The sequence below is a fragment of the Eumetopias jubatus genome, unplaced genomic scaffold (genome assembly GCF_037043125.1).
Source record: "Eumetopias jubatus isolate StellerSeaLion01/CBP00866 unplaced genomic scaffold, mEumJub1_p1.0 scaffold_5, whole genome shotgun sequence".
Taxonomy (NCBI): domain Eukaryota; kingdom Metazoa; phylum Chordata; class Mammalia; order Carnivora; family Otariidae; genus Eumetopias; species Eumetopias jubatus.
Genome location: NW_028274811.1, coordinates 129,093,144 through 129,112,949, shown reverse-complemented (window position 1 = coordinate 129,112,949; position 19,806 = coordinate 129,093,144). Strand labels below are relative to the sequence as shown.

General features: G+C 44.9%; 1 pseudogene; it reads left to right on the top strand.

Annotated features, from left to right (window-relative positions):
• The window catches only part of LOC148164417 (uncharacterized), a 109,089-nt pseudogene extending 89,283 nt beyond the window's left edge, over window positions 1-19,806 (top strand).

Here is a 19,806-nt window from a genome sequence, read left to right as displayed (position 1 = left end):
TTCCAGGTCATTCACCACCACATCCCCAGCAACTACCAACCAGCTTTATCATTCATTACTATTTGGTGGATAATTAAATAAAGTGAAGAGAGAAAGGAGCTTGGGAAGACCTCACGCTGGTGCTGGCCAACCAATCCCTTGGGGCCTACACAGGGTCCTGTGGCCGTTGTGAGGCTTGTGGCCAGGTCAGCTCTGGGGACCACTCTAGTGCTTGGCGGAGTAACAGATTGTCTTTGGATGTTTGAAGCATAAAAATAACTTGTTGGATAGAAGAATTTAAGGATATTGGGCACCCCAAGGGGCCAATGGGAGATTGGAGAAGACAAGGGGGCAGGCCAGGTGGACCATAGGATGGCAGCCAGGGTTGCTTACAGGGATGATCTGGAGGGATACAGGTCTGGCTCAGCATCCATGGCACTGCCACGTACCCGTGGATGTCCTCTTCTGCTTCTGGCCTCTCTGTGCTGCCCATCTGCTCGGAGGTCTCTAAACTACTCCTCATCTACACAACCTCCCTGAAGATCTAAAGTCCAGGATGAGAATACCCATGCCTCTGCTGGCTTGTGACCTCGGGTGCTGGCTGTCCTCACTATAGCAAGCCTGGTGGGAGGTGGGGTACTGCCTTACACATGGGGGAGTCAATCCTTCCAAGTCAGTGGAGCAGGGCGGCCATGCTGGGTGGCCAAGCAAAAGATACAATGTCCCCTGGGGGCAGCCACTGGAAGAACCTTCAATTCAATGAGTAATCCAGTTACTTAAGCAAATATGAAGAACGAAAAGAAAAGCACCACTGCGTCCGTTGTAGAATTTATTTTTGTATCAAGTCAGAGCCAACAAGAGCCAACATGTTACAGTGCATTAAGAGTATGTTAATGATGGTTCCCAGGGGCAAAGAGCTTTTTGGCTGATGGGATACTCAGCACATTCTTAAGGGAAAAGTCTCAAAGTGGAAGAGAATGGTCAAGGTGGTTTTGTTACCAGTTCAACCCACCCAGCACGTCAGAGAGAATGTCTGTCTAGGCTGTGATTCACCACCACCTACGAGGTCAGCCCTGACTCTGTCCCTTCCCTCCCCACGTTGCTGCCAGCTGGGCTGGGCTGTGGTTCTGTGGGCCCTGTGTCAGGAGGAGTCAGCCGGAGCCTGTCAGCCCAGCCTCATGCCCTATAAAGTGCTCCCTGGCTTCTGAGGTGAATTAACTCTTGTTTTTATTGCTCTGTTAATTCTAGCTCCTGTCTGTCTGTCTAATTCATTCCACATGTCTGGTCCCTTCTGCCCACAGCAGTCACGGCGCAGGCCGGAGGCTCATCTGTTTTGTGAGTCTTGTCCTCAGTTCTGCCCACAGCCCCGTCCAGAAGCCCTCTGAGTTCTCAGGCGTTGCTCCCGGGATGCACACAGGGTGCCTCTTCCTGCGCTGGGCCACACCGGATTCTAAACGTTTTGAGGGCCTAGACCTTGACTCGTTTGTATTTTTTTTTTAATTTACTTTTATTGGGACGCCTGGGTGTCTCAGTCATTAAGCGTCTGCCTTCGGCTCAGGTCATGATCCCAGGGTCCTGGGATCAAGTCCCCGTATCAGGCTCCCTGCTTAGTGGGAAGTCTGCTTCTCCCTCTCTCTCTGCCGCTCCCCTGCTTGTGTGCACTCTCTCTCTGACAAATAAATAAATAAATAAACGCTTTAAGAAAATGTATTTCTCTGATGATTAGTGATGTTGAGCGTCATTTCATATGTCTGTGTCTTCTTCAGAAAAACATCTATTCAGATCCACTGCCCATTTCTTAATTGGATTTTTAAAAATTGTTTTAAAATTTCTAATTTTTTTGGCCATTGAGCTGTATGAATTTTTTATGTATTTTGGATATTAACTCCTTATCAGATATGTGATTTGCAAATATTTTCTCCCATTTAGTAGGTTGCCTTTTTATTTTGTTGATGGTTTCCTTCACTGCACGGAAGGTCGTTAGTTTGATATAGTCCCACTTGTTTGTTTTTGCTTTTGGTGTCAAGTCCAAAAACCCATCACAATGCCAGTGTCAAGATGCTTACTGCCTATGTTTCCCTCTAGGATGGTTTCAGGTCTTATATTCAGGCCTTTAATCTATTTTTAATTATTTTTTGTGTATGGTGTGAATACTAGTCCAGTTTCATTCTTTAGAATGTTACTGTCCAAATTTTTCAACACCATTTATTAAAGAGACTGTCTTTGCCCCATTGTATATTTTTGGTTCCTCTATCATCAGTTAATTGACCATATATGTGTGGGTTTATTTTGGGGCTCTCTCTTCCGTTCCATTGATCTATTTGTCTGTTTTTATCCAGTACCACACTGTTTTGATTGCTGAAGCTTTGTAATATAGTTTGAAATCAGGGAGTGTGATGCCTCCAGCTTTGTTCTTCTTTCTCAATATTGATTTGGCTATTCAGGACCTTTTGTGTTTCCAAACAAATTTCAGAATTGTTTGTTCTATTTCTGTGAAAAATGCCATTGTAATTTTGATAGAGATTTATTGAATCTGCAGATTGCTTTGGATATACAGACATTTTAACAATATTGATTCTTCCAGTCCATGAGCATAGAATATCTTCATTTATTTGTGTCTTCAGTTTATTTCATCAATGTCCTACAGTTTTCAGTGTAGAGGTCTTTCATCTCCTTGATTAAATTTATTCCTAGATATTTTATTCTTTCTGATGCAATTGTAAATGGGATTGTTTTTTACATTTCTTTTTCTGATAGTTTGTTATTAGTGGATAGAAACACAGCAGATTTCTGCGTATTGATTTTGTATCCTGAAGCTTCATTTACTAATTCTAACAGGCTTTAGGGTTTTCTGTGTATAGTATCACATCATCTGCAAATAGTAACAGTTTTACTTTTTCCTTACCAATTTGGATGCCTTTTATTTCTTTTTCTTGCCTGACTGCTCTGGCTAGGGCTTCTAGTGCTGTGTTGAATAAAGTGGCAAGAGTGGGCATCCTTGTCTTTATTTCTGCTCTGATCTTTGTTATTTCCTTCCTTCTACTAACTTTGTTCTTCTTTTTCTAGTTCCTTAAGGTGTAAAGTTAGGTTGTTTATTTGAGATTTTTCTTGTTTCTTGAAGTAGGCACCTAATGTTATGGACTTCCCTCTTACAACTGCTTTACCTTCATCCCATAAGTTTTAGTATGTTGTATTTCCATTTTCATTTGTCTCAAGGGCTTTTTGTTTTGTTTTGTTTTGTGTGTGTGTTTTTGGTTGACCCATTGGTTGACCCATGAACTGACCCATTGGTTGTTCAGTGACAGGTTAGTCTCTCCTTATGTTCCAGTGAATTTTCCATTTTCTTTTTGTAATTCATTTCTAGTTTCATACCATTGTGGTCAGAAAAGATGCTTGCTATGATTTCAGTCTTTTAAAATGTTAAGACTTGTTTTCTGGCCTAACATGTTATCTATCCTGGAGAATGTTTCATTTGCACTTAAGAAGAATGTGTATTCTGTTGTTTTTGGATGGAATGCTCTGTGTATATCTGTTAAGTCCATTTGGTCTAATGTGTCTTTTAAAACTGATATTTTCTTATTGATTTTCTGTCTGGATAACTTATCCATTGATGTAAGTGGGGAATTTAAGTCCCCTACTATTATTGTATCATTGTCCATTTCTCCCTTTAAGTCTATTAATATTTGCTTTATATATTACAGTGCTTCTATGTTGGGTGCATAAATATTTACAAATGTATCTCGTGTTTGACCCCTTTATCAATATGTAATGCTCTTCTTTATCTCTTATTACAGTTTTTGGTTTAAGATTTGTTTTATCTGATATGAGTATAGTTACTTCAGTTTTCTTTTGGTTTCCATTTGCATGGAATATCTTTTTCTGTCCTTCACTTTCAATCTGTGTATGTCCTTATATCTGAAGTGAGTTTACTGTGGGCAGCATATAAATGGGTCTTGTTTTCTTCCTCCATTCAACCAGTCTGTATCTTTTGGAGAATTAAGTACATTTACATTTAAAGCCATTATTGATAGGTATGTACTAATTGCCATTTTGTTAATTGTTTTTTGGATGTTTTTTAGTTCCTCTGTTTCTTCTTCTCTTGCTCTCTTCCTTTGTGGTTTGATGACTTTCTTTAATGATAAACTTAGATTCCTTTCTCATTTTTTTTAACTACTATAGGTTTTTGCTTATTGATTACCATGAGGCTTTTATATAAATAGTCTATTTTAAGTTGATAACAACTTAAGTTTGAATACATTCTAAAGCTCTACATCTTTACTCCCCCCCGACATGTTTTATGTTTTTGATGTCACATTTTACATCTTTTTATAATTATTGTAGTTACAGTTATTTTTACTACTTTTGTCTTTTAACCTTCATACTAGCTTTATAAGTGATTAATTCATTACCTTTATTATATGTTTACCTTTACCAGGGAGAGTTATATTTTCATATGTGTTTTTGTTACTAATTGGCACCTTTTCTTTTCAGCTTAAAGAAGTGCCTTTAACATTTCTTGTAAGGCTGGTTTAGTGGTTATAAACTCCTTTAGCTTTAGCTTGTCTGGAAGACTCTTTATCTCTCCTTCAATTCTGAATAACTTTGCCAGGTATAGTATTCTTGGCTGCAAATTTTTTCTTTCAGTACTTTGAATATATCATGCCACTCTCTTCTGGCCTGTAAAGTTTCTGCTGAAAAATCTGCTGTTTGTCTTATGAGAGTTCCCATGTATATAACAAGTTGTTTTTCTCTTGCTGCTTTTAAGAATCTCTCCTTATCTTTAACTTTTGACATTACAACTATAATGTGTACTGAGTTCCTTTGGGTTCATCTTATTTGAAACTCTCTGGGATTCCTGGATCTGTTTGTCTGTTTTTTCCCCCCAGGATTAGGGAACTTTTCAGCCATTATTTCTTCAAATAAGTTTTCTGCCTCTTTCTCTCTCTTCTTTTTCTGGGACTCCTCTAATGTGAATATCAGTTCACTTGATATTGTCCAATAAGTCCCTTAAGCTATCTTCACGTTTTTTCATTCTTTTTTCTTTTTGCTGCTCTGACTGTGTAAGTTCCTCTGCCCTGTCTTCAAGATGACAAATCTTTTCCTTTGCTTCATCTAGTCTGTAATTGAACCCCTGCAGTATATTTTTCAGTTCAATTATTGTATCCTTCAGTTCTATGATTTCTCTTTCAATCCTATTAATATTTTCTCTTTGTTGAAGAGCTACCTCTCCGAGTCTTAAAGCGTTGACCTGTTGTAAGGAATGAACCTTATTGTTCAACCCTGCCCTAGGTCTTGGTTGTCTATCACAATTTTGTGAACATCCAAGTATCATTTTGTTTTTAATAGTCCCCGGTATTTGAGGTTGTGCCAAGACCAGTCCGAGTCCCAAAGAGGAAGAGCTCAGTCAGTACCTAAATTCAGGCTGATTAAAAACTAGATCATCAGACAACAGATTTTAAAGAATGCAAATATATACAGTCTGATAAGGCTGCAACTGTAAGCCCCAGAGCCAAATGACCTGGAGGTGTTCCTGGGCAGCAGTCACAAAATTGGGGCTCCAGATGAGTATACAAGTTTTTTTTCTGTAAAATGCTGGTGAGCTATAGTGAAACAGAGGGAGAGTGCAAAGATGGTATTCCTGGTTTACAAGCACCCCTATAGTCTCTAGATGTGTGTGAAACCTGAAGCCTGTCACTAAGACCAAAACTCCAGGACTAGCAAGTAGATCTCTTTCACAGAAAGGCTGGGGGTGTGTTTCAGTCTGCTGTCTGTGCAGTGCTCCGGGGTGGTTGCCTTCCAAGAATAGTCTCTCTGATTGTTACAGTCTCGTGGGATCTAGAAACACAAGCCCTCCCCCCCCCCGCCCCAGGCTATCAGGGCCAGGTAACCAAGGGATATCTTCTAAGTAGCAGCCACAAAAAACAGGGCACTAGATGCAAAAGCTGGGTACCAGACATGTATAAAAGCTCCCCTCTGAGAGACACTGGTGTTGGAGAGCATGGCAAGGGGAGTGCAAAGATAGTACCCACCCTCCAAGGTTTTAGGGAAGTTTTACATTCAGCCCTTAGATGTGTGCTTAATTAGAAGCCTGCCCCTCAGGCTGCAGCTATGATGATAAGCTAATAGCTTCTTTCCAGAAAGATTGAGCTTCTAAGTCTATTGCCTCTTGCTGTGCCCTGGGGGTTATATCTCTTTAAGAATTCCTCCTCCAGGGGCGCCTGGGTGGCTCAATCGTTAAGTGTCTGCCTTCGTCTCAGGTCATGATCCCAGGGTCCTGGGATCGAGCCCCACATCGGGCTTTCTGCTCAGCGGGAAGCCTGCTTCTCCCTCTCCCACTCCCCCTGCTTGTGTTCCCTCTCTCGCTGTGTCTCTCTCTGTCAAATAAATAAAATCTTAAAAAAAAAAAAAGAATTCCTTCTCCATTGGTTATCATACTATGGGACCCATGAGCATAAGCCCTGCTGGCCACCAGAGCCAGGTGATATAGAGGTGTCCCCTGGCAACAGCCACAAAAATGAGGGCCCGAAGAAGGGAATGAACTCCTTTCTGTGACATAGCAGCAAGCTGGAGTAAAGTAGAGGGAGGGTGCAGAGATTGCATTTACCAGCCTTAGCTCCCTGAGAGCTCTACTATAGGCCCCTATAAATGCGTCAAACCAGAAACCTGAAAAACAAAACAAAACAAAACAGCACAAAAAACCAGAGGCCTGCCCCTGAGGCCAAGCACCTGGACAAAGCAAACTGGCCTCTTAGAAAGACCAGGTGTGGTCTTCAGTCTGCACAGTGCCCTGGGGTGGTAGCCTGCCCAGAATGGTCTCACCAATTGTCAGGCCCCTGGGACCCATGAACACAAACCCCTCTGGCCACTGAAGCCAGGCAATCGGGGAGCTCCTGGGTGCCAGCCACAAAAGCTGGGTCCCCAGTTATAAAACCTGGGCCATGAGACATAGGTAAAACCTCCCCTCTGGGAGATACCGGTGTTCTGAAGTAGAGCTGAGGGCCAGTGTAAAGATGACACTTGCCCAAAAAAGGGAAAAGAAAAGGAGAAAAAAAGAAGAAAAAGAAGAAAAGGGCAGGGCGGTGTGGAGAAGAGAGCACCTGCTGGCTTTGGCAAGACAGAGGGAGAGTGTGGAAGATGATGTCCACCAGCCTCTGTTCCTAGGAGGATCCCAGCGGGCCCCTGCCCCTCAGACCAACGCTTCAAAATTATGAAATGAGTCTCTTTCATGTAAAGTCTGGATGCTTTTCAAAGGGCTGCTTTTACGGAGACCTGGGGTGGGTGGGACTGTGCACTAGCCTGTAAGGAGCAATTCCTCAGATCACCATAGCCCCTTGGGTCTTGTGGGCATGAGCCCCATTGGTCTTCAAAGCCAGATGCTGGGGCGGGGGCTGGGGCTTGTCTCTCAGGTGCCGGTCTTAAAAGTTTGGGTGACTGATGTGGGTTCCAAACCCTTGGCTCCTCAAGGAGAGGCTCTTTTGAGTTCCCTCCCAGTTGTGGGTCACTGCACTGGGGGTGGGGTTTATAGCAAGATTGTGTTTCAGCCTTTCCTACCTGTTTCTTGGTGGTTTGCCTGATATGAAGGGGTTGTTGCACTGCCAATTTTTAGTTTGTTTGTTTTTTTTTTTTCCCAGGAAATTGTTCCATATATAACTGTAGATTTGGTGTGTCTATGGGAGGAGATGAGTTCAGGGTCTTCCTACGTCACCATCTTGAACGAGAACCTTCAATTCCTTTGTATTTTATATCTTCCCTAAGCCTGACACTTAGCAAGGGCTCAACAAATTTTGTTCAATGAACAATTCAAACACCTTGGAAGGCTATCTGCCTTAAGCCATGCTCAGCCACTGCAGGAAGAGCAGCACCTGAAAGTCTTCCCAGTAGAGATGGAGTTGGGGTCAGGCTGCCCTTTCAGCCCAGGGAGGTGCTGAGTAAGGGGATGCCCCAGAACTCAGCAGATGCACAAAACTGACTGTGAAGGAGTGGGCCCAGGCTCTGAGCTGGAGATGCAGTATGCCTGTGGGTGGCATCGGTATCGTTATACAGCTCCTGGGCTGGAGAAGTCTAAAAGGGAAGAGGGACATGATGGGAGGGTGATGGGCACTGGAGGATTTACTTTCCTCGGGTGTGGACCCTGAAAATGTCTGCCTGATATCATCCCATAATCAGTTGTCATCTTCAAGTAGCAAGGGACCTTAGGGAACTTAAATTCTCTAATTTTGAGTTTTCCAAAATGTGTGTCTTGGATAAGTCTTCCTCTCTCCCTCCTTCCCTCTTTTCTCTTTTTTCTCCCACCTACCTTCCTTCCTTCCTCCCTCCCTCCCTCCATCTTCCCCTTCCCCCACTCCCTCCCTCCCTCATCTTAACATAGTCCCCATCTTCTTACCCCAGATGGGTAAATGTGCCCATTTTAGAATCTACCCATCTCCTCCGGGAGTATGGAAAGTGTATGGTCTCTGCCTTTAAAGAAAAATGGTAGAGTAATAAAATGTCAGAGAAAGAATTCTGCTCTTCCCAACACCCTCCCACCTCTCCCTCCCTGTGTGTTCCCTTGTTACAGTATGTTCCTGGTCCTGCTTGACTGTGTTGCCCACTCCTTCCTCCTCTTCCTCCTCCTCCTCCACAGGTTCTCTCCCTCTCTGAGCCATTAGCTTTGCTCCAATTCTAATTCTAACCCCATTAGCAAGACTTTTTCAACCCACAAACAGTGAGCCTCCAAACCAGCACTTCTAATCATCAGCCCCCACCTCTCTTTGTCTGTGCCCACTCACTCCCCCACCTTCTTACTCTATCATTTCCATTGTTGTTATTTCTGGGTGCCTGGGAGGGAAGAGTGTAAGCTAACTGCTGTAGAATCAATCTGTATTGAGACCACCCTACTCATAACCACAGTGTGTTTTTAAAAGGATGAGTTTGAACAGCTGTTAGTGCACACACATCAGGCTCTTTGAGGAGGCTTCAGGGGGAGCGAAGCTTCCTAGTATGAAATGAAAAAATCAGTTCTTTATCTTTCACCCAAAACTTTGGTTTAGCCTGATTTGCTGGCCCTCTTGTTGAAGGCCAACATGTGGTCCATGGAATGTTGTTAGGAGCTTCTTAAAGGGGGAGGGGGTTATGAGTATGGTTTGGGGAAAACCTAGTTAAACAAACCTAAAATCTCTGTACCAGGGACTTCTCAGAAGTATCAATAGGTTAAGTTTGATGAAGACAGGGGCTGTGTCTTTATTGTTCATTCCAGTACCTAAACATAAAAGATGATAAAAAAATGAGTACTACATTATAAATTTCCAAGAGGGGATATAGCTTATGGCATCTTTTAATCTCAGGACTCTTGCATTTGCAAAGCATCTCCCAGGGGATGCAGGCCAGAGGAAGGGTAGAGAGAGTGTTTCTTGGCATCTTCTTAAGTAAACCAACCAGGAGTAGAAGAGAGTTGCCCTTACCGGATAAGGTAGCCATTGGGTTGGTGGCTCTTATGTTGAACTCAGGTACAATTGCATTAAAACATATTTACTGAGCATCTGGAGTGTACTCAGCATGATTCTTAGGAAATGTGCAGGCAGCATGCTAGGTGCTTGAACAACAGTAAACCAAACTCAGTTCCTAGTATGAAACAACTTCAGGAGTTTCCCTGAAACAAGCCTAAAAGAATACTCAAAGAACAATACAAGGCAGTATATAATTGTGAGGTCAGGAGTACGATGACAACAGTAAATTCTATGAGCAGTTTAATAAGGGGGGAAATGGACATACCTAGGGTTATCATGAAGACATTTGGGAGAAAGTGGGACTAGAGGTGGATGTCAATGAATTGGATGGGTATGGATTGTAAAACAATAGAATATAATGGTCCCAAAGGATGCCAAGGGATCTTTATTTTGTCCACTCCTGTATCCTAAGCACTTAGTCCCAGCACACTGTAACAGCAATAACATTGGCTGAATGAATGATAGAGTAGAGCAGGGAGGGAGGGTACTTCAGAAGCCAACAGTAGAGCAGAAACTCTGGGGTAGGAATGTATCTACTCCATTAGTAGGGCAAGAAGTAGTGGGGAGGATGTGATATGGTAGGGTGGTGCTGTTTAGGAGCTATAGGGTGGTAAGGTGGGGCCAACTTATGGAAAGTTCTGAATACAAGGATGGAAAATTGATACGTGATGTAGGTTCTTAATTTAGGGAGATAAGATGGGGTAGCAACCACAAGGAAAGGCGATCAAGATGGAAAAGTGACAATAGCAGCAGTGTTTTAGTCTGGGATATGAGCTTGGCAACTGCCTACTGGATTGGGGAAGAAGTCAGACTCTTCCAAAAGGGGACGAGAAAGAAAAAGAATATATCCGAGAGATGATCCAAAGCAAAAAATAGAGCTTGGGGGATAAAGTTGAGGAAAGTAAAGACAACACCAAGAATTTGAATAATTAGGAGAATGTTGGTATCCTTGGAAAAAAGGGGGGAGACATTTCGAAGATTTCAGATGTTCATGTAGTCTTAGACATGTTAAGTTGGAAGATATGGCAGAGCATCCCACTAGAGATGTCATATAGTTGGAAATATTATTTTGAAGTTTGTGTTAGAGGTCTCAGAGAGGAAAACAAGAGAGCGAAGGGCTCAAGACTGTTCCTGGTGCATTCTCCTATCTGATCACTATTTAGGGACAGTTTGGGGCAGGAGAGGGATCCTGGGGTCATAGCTCTGAGAAGGCTGGAGGGCTAAGTTTGTGGACAAGTTGGAATTTATAATGGGATAGTTTGAAGCAGACACCAAAGAATCAGGTGTAAAAGCCAAAGAGACCCTATAGAAACTTTCTGGATCAGAATCTCTGGGAGTCTGGACATCTAGATTGAAAACAGGCATCTGATGGGATTCTATGTACAAAAATGCCTTGAAGATCATTTTCCTTTGCTGACCAAATCCCATGCCAATCAATTAAATGTTATAGGAAAAATTCTACTTCAATATTAATAGTCTACTGAATTATGCATACTGGCTTAACATGCAGTTTCTTACTTCCTGGAGGTGGTCAAAATTAGTTAACTCGTTCAAAATTTTTAATGGCACCAACAGATAAACTCAGAAGTTCTGAGCAGTTGTACTGAGACACCATGGCCCATTAATATTCAGACAGAACTTCTGGATAGCTGTCATGCAACTTGATGATTTTTAATTTTTAAAGTCATGAGCAGAATAATAAAATAGACTATACTTATATATAAATTAAAAAAACCAGATTGACTTAGCAGCAGTAATGTTAGGCTGAAGTGATGACCACATTCTCTTGGTTGTATGTTGGGATGAGATGTGCGTGGAAGACCCTAACCTGAGTGTGCTGAGGCCAGGGCCAGACTGGGAACCCAGCACTTGGAAATCACTGGCACAGCATCCAATCTATATAGAGTCTAGGTCTATAGAGTCTAAAAAGCACAGGCCATGGGTAACAGTCAGACGTGAACAGCAGCAGGCACAGAGACAAAGGCAGGGTGCTGGGGTAGAGCAGGCACATTAACTGACAAGACTAATTCTTTAGTGTGTGCATGTAGCAAAATACACAAAGCATAAAATTACCATTTGAATCATTTTAAAGTGTACAATTCAGTGGCATTAAGTACATTCATGATGTTGTGCAACCATCGCCACTCTCTAATTCCAGAGCTTTTTTCTTTTAAGATTTTATTTATTTATTTGAGAGTGAGCAAGAGAGTGAGCACGAGACGGGTGGAGAGGCAGAGGGAGAGAGAGAAGCAGACTCCCCGCTGACCAGAGCCTAAGATTATGATCCGAGCCGAAGGCAGACGCTTAACCGACTAAGCCACCCAGGCACCCCTCTAATTACAGAGCTTTTCCATCATTCCAAAAAGAAACTCCATACCCATTGAGCTGTCCTTCCCTGTTCTCCCTCCTTCTAACCCCTGGCAACCACTAATTTGCTGTCTCTACGGATTTGCCTATTCTGGATATTTCCTATCAGTGGAATCACGCAATATATGGCCTTTTGTAACTGACTTCTTTCACTTTGCATTATGTTTTTGGAATTCATCCACACTGTAGTAGGTATCAGTACATCATTCCTTTTTATGTTTGGGTAATATTCCACTGTATGGATAATACTGATTTTGTTTATTCATTCATTAATTGATGGACGTTCAGATCATTTCTCCCTGTTGGCTATTGTGAACAGTGCTGCCGTGAACACGTGTGTACAAGTTCTGTTTACACACGTTTTCAGTTCTTCAGGGGGGTTATATACCTAGGGTTGGAATTGTTGAATCATATGGTAGTTCTGTGTTTAACTTCTTGAGGAATTGCCAAACTTTCCCACAGCAGCTGTACCATTTTACTTGCCCCCCCCCCCGCCCCCTGGCAAAGTACGAGTTTATTTCTCCACATCCTCACCAACACTCGTTGGACCACAACTCATTCTTGTAAGAGTTTCACAGCCATGTGCTTCTTGGAGGGCCAGGGGCTGACCCCAGTGGGCTGACCTCCAGTGGTCTTCAAGACCCAGCTCTCTGGGATGTCAGAGAAATGAGGGATGGAGAGACTCCGCCTCAGCCAAATGCTTCATGTTCAGTTTTCCAAGCTCAACTCACTACCTTAGCACTTACACGGTCTCTGCTTTCCTGCTCAGTCCCTCCTTCTGATGCCAGAATAGGCCTTTGCCCCCCTTTTGTGTGACTGTTCAACACTTGAGCCAATCCACAGTTGTGCATCAGCTTTGATGGAAGCCATGTGTCCTGGTGGTTGTTGAGCACAGCTGGCTGAGTGCACTCTCTGGCCACAAATCAAAGCTCATTAGATGGACGCAGTAAATAATCTAAGGACTGGAGACGGAGGAGATCTTAAACGGAGTGCTGAAGTCGAGAGATAATCCGGTCGGCTCTCTGTAGTGTCTTTCCCACTTGGAGTGTCCCTTCAGCTGTTTAAACTTGACCTGACATTTACAGGCATTTTTTCAGCCACCTCTCCTGCCCCACCCTCCCCCCCATCCCTCCACCACACACTTCCCCTCAGCAATGAGCAAACTGGGAATAATTGGACTTAAAATCAAGGTGGAGCTCAGTAGAGCGGATAATTAAGAATGTGATTTTTTTAGGGAGTTATGAGAAATCAGAAATGTCTTTTTCGTTTGAGTAAGAGTTCCTGGTTTGGGAGGGCAGTGACTGAGCCATCATCATCTGTGTTCTTGGAAACTGAGGGGCTCTGAGAATAGCCGTCGGTCGCTGTTAGTGTGAGGGTGAAAGTCACCAGCCCCAGCAAGACCCCGGCTCCTGCCTGCTGAGCACCTCTGTGCCTGGGGCGGCAGCCCCAGCGGGCCCGCCGCCATCGGGCTGTCAGGCGCTTCCTAAGGAGGGCAGACCGGATCCTCCCGGCGGGTCCCCAGCGTGCCGCGCGCCGCCCACTTCAGCCACAGAGCCCCGCCCCGGCCCGCTGTGCGGTGTCTTAGTGGGGCCGACCAAGAAGAAATCAAGAAACTCAGCCGCCTGAACAACCACCACCACCTACGACAGAGAGAGACTGTTTACGAGTCCGAGGGAAAGACCTGAGAGGGAAGGAACCGCTTTGGCAGGTTCTTCATTTGAACGTTAGTGACGTGTATTCTTAAATGTCATTTGACATTCAGAACGTGGACGCTTTGAGGGGCCTGGGAGGCAGTGACGTCAGCAAGATGGAGGGAGAGGAAGTCTCAGACCCTCCTTCCCCCGAAGAGGCGTCAGCTCAACAACGGTGTGTCTGGACTAAGTCCCTTTGTGAGAAATCCAGAAACCAGGGCAGAGCCTCCTGCAAGCCAGGTGAGCGTGAGGGCGGCCACATGGAAGCCGGTCCTCGGCCGAAGTCACAGTGGCTAGCTGCATGCAGCCGTCTTAGGGGCAGAGGCCTCCTGGGAAAGGAAGATGGCGGCCAGGGGTGGTAAGGAGGGAAGCGTGAGGGGGTGAGCTCCCCAACAACAGGGCAGGGCGCCCTACTTGCGGTCCACCGCGTCTACACTGCTGCTCGCGGTGGCCAGAGAGCAGAGCCCGGCGCAGGAAAGGACCCCTGCTCCCCGACAGGAGATGTTCTTCCCCTCTCCCAAAACAGCAGGAGCCACACTTTCCAGTTTGGAGCTTCAGCCTTCCACCTTACTTATGCCTGCAAGCGAAAACTGGGGAAGGACTATTTACTGTTTTAAGTGAAGGATTTCGAAGACGGTCATTTAAGTTATATTAAAGATAAAAAGCCATTTCCTGCCCACCACAGTTCTCTCTTTGTCCTCTTCCTCCTGCCCTATTCTCTGAAAAATGCAGTTGGAGAAAATACGACCCTGGGGAATAGTGGATGTGAGAAAGCTGTGTAGCCTGAGCTGAAAAGCAATTAGCTGTCCTAAAGCAGTCTTGGAGCAAGCAGAGGCTCATCCCCGAGGCAGGAAGACATCACCATGATTTAGTCTTGTGTTTGCTGGTTTGCTGACAGTGTGCTGTGTGTCCTGAGGCCCCGTAAGGAATGGCTGGCAAAAACTGAGGTCACCGCTCTGCCCAGCTGGACTATTTCTTTGTAGTGACCCGAGGGTCAGTGAGTAAGAAAGAGAAGGCCCGGGCAAGCTGTAGCTTTGAATATGTGTCCAGCCATGAGCTGTTGCTCAGGTTTCAAAATGGTAAATTAAGATTGGACACTTCTTTATGTTCTGGTTTTTTTTTTTTAATCCAAACTTCCTTTATAGTACCGTCACCCATACTATGAAACTCAGATGTTCACATCTGAAGAGGGCTCATAAGTTAATATAAAAAAAGAGTTCCATGGTCAAATAAGTTTTAAAAGCTCTGTTTTAAGCCTGAAGCAGTTTTCGACAGAACAGGACTTCTTGGAGACTTCAGTAAGAATGATGACTTTGAGAAGAGTATGTTCTAGACAGCCATTGTCACATGTGTCTGCTGATGGAAGAAACCCTTCTCAGGAGGGTGGCTCTTGGCCATGTTATCTGGTAGGAGGCCAGCTGCTTTACCTGTTCCTCAGGTCAACGGCCTTCACTGTCTCCAGTGATCTTTCCCGCAGGATGACCCAATACCCTGTCTTCATTCCACTTCCACCTGATGGTGTTTCTAAGAAATAGACCTGTTGTGACCAGGTTTCATGAGAGATCTGTCTGCCAACTTGAAGTAAAAGGACTATTTAAAGGTCTCAGACCTCATCTGCAGTTTTAATGATGAGCAAACGGAGGCCCAGAGATGAAGAAGCCGTGCATGGTTGCACCACTGGCCAGTCGGTGGAGGGCCTGATTGCTTGCTCCATGTCCCTGGCCCCTTACCTTTCTAGGCACAATCTCCCCTGAGCCCCAGGACATGGCTTCTGGCTTGTTCCCTGGCTTGTTCTGAATCCAGTTCTTGAGGGCATTTATCCAGGTCCCTTCAGCCAACTGTTGGCTAAGCCATTTTCACTTTGTCCAATTTTGAATAGAGAGATTCCTTGCCAGATGTTTTTTGATAACATATTTGAAGGCAGAGTAATAAATTGGGAACAACCAAATCTACTCCTTTGGAATAGCTTCTTTCCTACGAGCCTACCTTTTCACCTGTGGGATTTCCTTCGAGAGTTGTCACCATATCTAGAGGCTTGGCCCAGCCAATGGCAAGAGGACAGGTAGTACCAACTTCATGGGTGCAGGACCTGGAGTTAGGTCTTGGTCCACCAGGTGAGGTAGGCAAGGTTTCACATCAAAGGGGTTCAGTAGCATCCCACTGTGGTCCAGGCAAACAGTTGGCACCATAGCCTCCATAGGCTGAAGGAACTCAGTGAAGGGTAGGCTGGTGGGCCGCTTGCAACACGCAGCCTCCAGTGCAAGAGACAAGGTGGTACTCCAGATGCTAAGGTGGGAACTAGCAAGAGATATGTGGGGCTTTGGCAGTTAGACTTGAGGGCATGACCAGGACTGAAGCAGGGATGAAGATAAGTTGATGCCGAGTCTAAGGGTATGCTACTGAGCAGCTCTCCGGTCTGTCTTGCCAAATGTAGCAGTTGTGCTGGAGATTGCTGGTGGTGCTAAGAAGAAACAAGGTGGAGGGCTGTGGGATCATGTGGACCGGCACGTGGGGGGCAGAGGCTGAGAACCAGTAGCGTCCTCTGCTTTCCCACCTGATACTTGTAATCCTGAGCCGGGTGGTCACTCTCACGAAATCTCTAAAGGTGGGGACAGTGCTCGCTCTGTTCACCCTTGTATTACCTGAGTACAGTGCTGCCCCACAGGGGCACAGTAAATACTTTGAATGAGTGAAGGAATGAATGAATGAATGAATGAATTGGAGCTGTTGAATGGTAGTGGAGATGGAATGATGTCTGCACCAGAGGTGATGCTCAGAATGCTGAGGGCAGATGCAGCTGGTGGGGCCAGTGATTTTCCAGACCCCTCAGGCTTGTGCGACTGGTGTTTGAGTCAGTGCTGACCAGACAACCTGAATGTGGCATGAAGCTGAACTAACCTGGATAGAAGCAAACACAGTTGGATCCCAGGACTGCAGGTCTCTTTCTATTTTGAACAATTTATTCAGTAAACATTTAGTAGGCTCTGCTTCCCTTCACTGAGGGTAAAAGGGAAGCTTTGGATACGAATCCCAGGGCCAGAGTTTGGGCCAGCAGCGATATTTCTAAAAGTCGCCAAGCAAATGTCTCCAACTACCAACTGTAATTTCGAGTTTCGAAATCAAAAAAGGATGCTGGGTCAGACATTAAAAAGTGCATGGCCTCCCAGGTAATAATAGCAGGGGGAAATCAATATCAACTTAATTTTGAGTAATAGAACCAGGTTTCAACTCAAGCTGGGTGCTTGGGTTTTATTTTTAAATTTTTCCCCGTCATATTTTAAAACCCTGTTGCATTCTGATTCACGGAAAAATTGGAAGAAGTCAATTAATTTTTAATGCAAAATGCAGCGTTTGGACAGGCCTGAGTGGGTTTTGGAGTGTGGTAGTGTTCCAGGCCCAGGCCAGAGTCCACTGTCACAGGATGAGAGCGGTGGTGAGGAACTCTGGAGTCATTTAGCTCATCAATAACATCTTGATTTTTGTTGATGAAAATTTTCAGACTACATGCTAATGGCTTTCAAGGGACCAGATCTGGATTTTGTTGTTTCTTTTCTTGTGCTCAGTGAATGTTTCTTATGAGGCCCACCGCCCCCGTGAAGTCTTTGTAACTCATCTGTCCTCACTGGTCATTTCACCAAGACTTATGTGTTCTGGCAGGCTGACATGGACTCTTCTTTTCCAAAAGATGAAAAGCATGTCACTGAAAATATTAGGCAGGCTCAAGAAAAGCTTTGTGAGTTCTGCATAATCACAAAGAAAGAGAAAGTAGGTCACATTCGGAGCCTGTTGTGTTTGTGGAAGAAAAAGGAAAGAGGGTGAAGAAGAAATTGTCAGATAATTTAGTTTTATCACAGCTTCTTAAGCTGAGCCGACAGTGTCAGAGGCTCTGGGTTGGACACCATCCCCACATTCTTGGGTCTCCCATGGGCTTGCAGATCCCCCACCCCCGCTCAGTGAGCTATGGGGGGGGTCAGTGGGGAGCACAGGATGGGGTGGGGGGAGACAAAAGGGGGGATGCTTCTGGGGGGTCCTCTGCAGCTGAGCCACAGGCATTTGGATGAGAAGAAAGTATTTGGGGGGGTTTCCCTCAGTGGGGGAAATCCAGCCTGAGTAGCTGCAGTCTCAGGTAACCCTAGGGCACTCCCACTTCCCAGTTCACTGGCTGCTGCCGGCTGTCAGCGGGGCTCAGGAATTGTAAACAGGACTAGAACATTCTGCAGGCCCAGAGGAGACACTAACTTCCTTGGTCTTTAGAACTGTGAGAGGGTTTTTTTTTGTTGGTTTTTTTTTTTTTGGATCAGGTCAGATTCCTTGAAAGAGGTGCTAATAGCAGCGGTCACCCCAGAACAGCCTGATAAAAACTGAGCCTAGCGGCTTGGAGAGCTCTACACACTTGCATTTGGAGGGATGCTTTATGTGCTAAGTACTAAAACAGGGCAGTCTCTCGGCCGCAGCTCCAGTTTTCATAGATTCTCAATGTTAGAAAAGAAGTCAAGTATGCTGTGAATGGCCTCAGCTCTGGTTCCTGTCTTCTGTCTTTTCCGTTCTTTTACCTATAATTTTCATTTTTTTAAGTGTACCTCCTATTTTGCAGGAGTTGCAGTCTTGAAAATTTGCGTGTGTTTTTTTATTTTGTTTTGTCAAGAAGAGCATGTGGTTGAATCATTAGGAAAGCTTGCCGTTGAAGGAAGCACTGCAGTGATGCAGTTTGAGAAGGGAAGAATTCTTGAGCTGAGCAAACAAGCATGACTTAATGGTACTGCTTGGGGGTGAGCTTTGAATCTAATGTGTTTGCTGTTCATAAATTGGGAAGCTCTGTGACAATAGATGAAGTTCTGCCACTCTGTATTTGACAAAAGAGGAACTAGAGAGTGATGTAGAGATTGTCTGTGACTATCTTAATAGTGGTGTGACTATCTGGCACTCGGGGGGGAAGGGATCTCAGTCTATCTCAGTCTAGATCAGTCAGATCTACAGTGCATTTTGGTGCTTATCTTGTGTGTAGCTGTCTTGTCATCCCTGAGTTTGTCATAGGCATCTTTAGTAACTGAGTCAGAGCAGACTCTGCATGGGGCACTGAGTTTATTATAGCCTATTACATCCCAGGTTGACGGGGGTGTTCTGGCAGTTCCCAGGACCACCAGAGTTGATGTGGATTTGCAATGTATGGAGAGGCAGAGGATAGAGAGGAAGGACAGGGTCTGGCAGGTCTGCTGTTGGATTGGCCAGGGTCCATGGACTGGAAATCTAAGTCAACAAGGAGGCGAGTGCGGGTAGTAGAGCCAGATCCAAAACTGAAAACTATTAGATCATTTCCTCACCAGCAAGAGTTGGGCTATGGTAGACCAAAAAGATAGGAGTGTTTCATGAGGCCAAGGTCAATGGCCTGCCAAGTCAAAGGGTGGTTGAAGCAAGAGCGGATATGAGTGTAATAGAAAGTCCTGGCTCCTCCACTCACTGCTGCCTGAACTTTGCCTCCCTGGGCCTCAGTTTCAACCTGTTAACATGGTTCGATTCAGCGAGTAACTTTCAAACTTACTATTTTTAGGCACTGGAACCCTTTCTTTATTATTATTATTTTTAAGATTTTATTTATTTGAGGGAAAGTGAAAGCAAGAGAGATCACAGAGGGAGAGGGAGAAGCAGACTCACCTCTGAGCAGAGAGCCCAGTGTGGGACTCGATCCCAGGATTCTAGGATCATCACCTGAGCCGAAGGCAGTCGCTTAACCAACCGAGCCACCCAGGTGCCCCTGGAACCCTTTCTTAAAAGAAGATTTTAGTAAGAAAGCCCAATGTGTAAATCAAATCAACGTGGGTGTGCTCCAGTTGACACTGAGAGGAGGAACAGGATTGGGCACCTGAGCCCCAACTACTTGGCTCCTGTCTTTTGTATCAAGGTGGCTCCTTGACCTGCCAGGAACAGCATTAAAAGATACTGGACTGGATAAGATTTTAAAATCCTGCCTAGCTCAGAAAGTTGGTCAATAGAACTTTGGAATCAGTGCTGCCTTTTTTCTAAAGCTGTTCATGGTTTCCTGGGCACTCTTGCTTGGAGGGTTGTCCCTCCTGTTTTTGGAAGGGTCCCACCTGCACAGGGTCAGGCCTCTGTCAATTGCAGGCCAACCAGAAGTTTCTGCAGGCCAGCTGAGTAACCAGCGCCAAGAGGCTCTGTGGAGCCCAGAGCTGGACTATGCTAGGGACACACACTGTGCACTGGCTGCTGGAGGAGACCTTGTGGAGTGCGAGACAGCCCTTCCTGTCCCAGCCCTCATCCTCCTATGA